At 43.6% G+C, this 3,384-nt stretch overlaps 1 non-coding gene across 1 annotated transcript; it reads left to right on the top strand.

Moving 5' to 3' along the window:
- Positions 1–408: 408 nt before the first annotated feature.
- On the top strand, positions 409–481 carry TRNAK-CUU (transfer RNA lysine (anticodon CUU)). Its single transcript has one exon. It is a non-coding gene; the product is annotated as a tRNA-Lys (tRNA).
- Positions 482–3,384: the final 2,903 nt, after the last annotated feature.

Below are 3,384 nucleotides of genomic sequence, written 5' to 3'. Positions count from 1 at the left end.
CACCACTGTGATATGAGTAAAATACACGCTTACCAACTGGCAAGCTTAAGAAAGCTTGTGACCTTAACCCGGTCGGGGCCTTTCTTGAGATGGAGACACCACTAAACCGCTCCTTAGACTGTGACTAGACCACTAGCCTCCATAAAAAGGGGAACCTGGATGCGGGAGATGCTAAACTCCTATCCAGGAGTTGTTCTCACAGACTGGCTGTAGATCAATTACCATATATGTTGGAGCAGTGCTCAAATCCAGGGATTATGTGCATAAAACTACCAAAGCATATCTCCATACGATGTCATCCATCAATGGTCATCTCTCATGCAAATCCTACCAAGAAAAAGCTTTTAGCTGTATACAGCAGGTGTCTGTGTCTGTGATGTCACTCCTTCTCCTAGGTGAATTGTCTTAGCCCGGCTAGCTCAGTCGGTAGAGCATGAGACTCTTAATCTCAGGGTCGTGGGTTCGAGCCCCACGTTGGGCGTATGGCATCGTAACGCTTTGGCCCAGTCAGTGGCATTCATGCGCACTGCACGGCCCCACCTTTACCATATCGACTGGCTTCTCTTCCATTCCCTCTACAAACGGGGAAATGTTTAGAGCTTATCTTTGGAAATTCACCTAGGAGAAGGAGTGACATCACAGACACAGACACCTGCTGTATACAGCTAAAAGCTTTTTCTTGGTAGGATTTGCATGAGAGATGACCATTGATGGATGACATCGTATGGAGATATGCTTTGGTAGTTTTATGCACATAATCCCTGGATTTGAGCACTGCTCCAACATATAGGGTAATTGATCTACAGCCAGTCTGTGAGAACAACTCCTGGATGGGAGTTTAGCATCTCCCGCATCCAGGTTCCCCTTTTTATGGAGGCTAGTGGTCCAGTCACAGTCTAAGGAGCGGTTTAGTGGTGTCTCCATCTCAAGAAAGGCCCCGACCGGGTTAAGGTCACAAGCTTTCTTAAGCTTGCCAGTTGGTAAGCGTGTATTTTACTCATATCACAGTGGTGCGGTGAAGGTTATCCAGTTTCATTCGCTAATTATTTCTGGAAGAGACCCATGCTGGGGTTCCTCATCCGTTTCACCTTTGAAGATTGTCACTGTTTTAACTGTACTGACTCAATTGATCAGATTATGGACTTTATGCATTATTTATCACTATTGTGACATTTATTTATCACATTTTGGTTTACAGCGCTGCTTCTTCTATTTTATTTATTGTTTAGTGTGTGTATCTCACCTATAAGCGGCTGCTTTTTCTTCTTTTTTATTGTATGTCATTTATTACTTGATTGTGCTAATTGTTTAAGGGTATACAGCGCGGTGCTTTTTCTTCTTTATACTTGTGACTGTGGGGTTGTGCCACATCCAAATTTTAATATGAATAGAAAGAGAGTTCCCCTAGTGGTGGATTTTAAAGGCACATATAAAAATGCATAAGAAAGGTACATAAAGTATATAAACGATAATTTATTGATTAGAAAAATAGTAAAACACATAACAATAATGTAGCAGTTGTTATTAGAAATGCGAGTCAGGTACTTTTACATTGATACAGTGTTTGAAACGAAACTCTTGCACCCGACGCGTTTCGGAGTTACTTAGCCTCCTTCCTCAGGGGTGAGTATGAATTTACAGAAAATTGTTTAACACTGTTTAAGCTGACTTGGCATTCCGTAACACTTTAAATTAAAAACAAAGGCACTGACATTGTCTGTCTACCCAGCATATTCCTGATTCCGATATAGAGGAATTTGTTAACGTATTGCAGGTAGTGTTACTACATAGGTAGCAATGAAATTCCCATCTAGAAATAGTTATGAATAGAAGGTGTTCTCTTCGAAAAAGGGGAAGAGAAAGCCCAAAAACGGGTGTATAGAAAGTGTAGAAACTTGGAGCTCAACTGAGGCCGAGGGCGGGTCCTGGTACTGGCTCAGTAGATGGCGTTAGAGAGTACGTAGTGGGTATCTGGTACTGGCTCAATAGATGGAGTTTAGAAAGTATGTAGTGGGTAGATGTCAGGCACAGAGAGGTGGATGTCTGTTCAGGCCGGCATCATCCTGCAATCTGCAGAGGATCATTCCCCACAGTCAATTACAAGCAATCAAAGACTCCAGCATAGGCTCTATCATGTGGTCAGACCACGCCCCGGTCATACTCAAATATGCTTTGACAGACGTCCAAAACAGGCAACGGAAGCCATGGAGGCTCAACGAGAGCCTCCTGCAAAACCCAGAGGTGTTGGCAGATGTGACAAAGGAAATAGGTCACTTCTTCCAAACAAATGACACCACGGACAGCGATATAGGTGTGATTTGGGAAACCCCCAAGGCGGTAATATGAGGTGTACTCATTAAACACGGTTCGAGAATCAAAAGACAGAGACAGAGCCCAACTTACCTCACTACTCTCCAAACTGCAACAACTAGAAACTAAACACAAACAAACTCAGACCGGACCATTGGAGAGTGAACTGAACATCACACGCAAACAGATCACAGACCTTCTCCAGTTCAAAGCAAAAGCTGCACTCCAAATTTGCCGGAAAAAATGTCTACGAATCAGGGAATAAATGTGGCAGATTCCTAGCTCAGACATTGCGGACACAAAGAACTGCTTCATACGTACCGCGGATATCAGCATCTGTGGAACAGACTGCCATCCTTCCCCAACAAATTTCCCAAGCATTTAAAACATACTATGCATCGTTATATAACCTGCCCACACCTTCATACCCTCTTGAGTGAATGACGGAATACATAACATCCTCCCTTATGCCGACCTTACCGACTGAAGCACGCAAACAGTTAGAAGAACCCATCACTCTTCTAGAACTACAGACAGCAATAGGTAACACCAAACCTGGGAAAGCCCCCGGCCCGGATGGACTAACAACACAATACTATAAGACCCTACTTCCTTCACTAGGTACACAAATGATCAAACTTTTCAATAATCTCAGTAAGGCAGGTAAACTTCACGACTCAACTCTACTAGCCCATATATCTGTTATCCCCAAAGAGGGTAAGGACCCGACTCAGTGTGGGAGCTATCGCCCAATATCTCTCCTCAACACCGATCTAAAAATTTTCACGAAAATATTAGCCACCAGACTACAACAACACCTGACCCAACTGATACACCTGGACCAAGTAGGCTTTGTGCCTACCAGGGAAGCCCGAGACAACACCACTAAGGTTCTAAATCTACTATACTCGGCCAACCTTAGGAAACTTCCAAGTGTCTTCATAGGCACAGATGCAGAAAAAGCATTTGACCGGGTAAACTGGGATCTTATGCTCACTACACTGAGACACATAGGTTTGGGAGACAACATGACAAACTGGATCAAAGCAGTGTACTCAAATCCTACTGCGAGGG

Source organism: Aquarana catesbeiana, linkage group LG01 (genome assembly GCF_042186555.1).
Source record: "Aquarana catesbeiana isolate 2022-GZ linkage group LG01, ASM4218655v1, whole genome shotgun sequence".
In the NCBI taxonomy this organism is placed as follows: Eukaryota; Metazoa; Chordata; class Amphibia; order Anura; family Ranidae; genus Aquarana; species Aquarana catesbeiana.
This window is presented reverse-complemented; position numbering and strand designations above follow the sequence as displayed.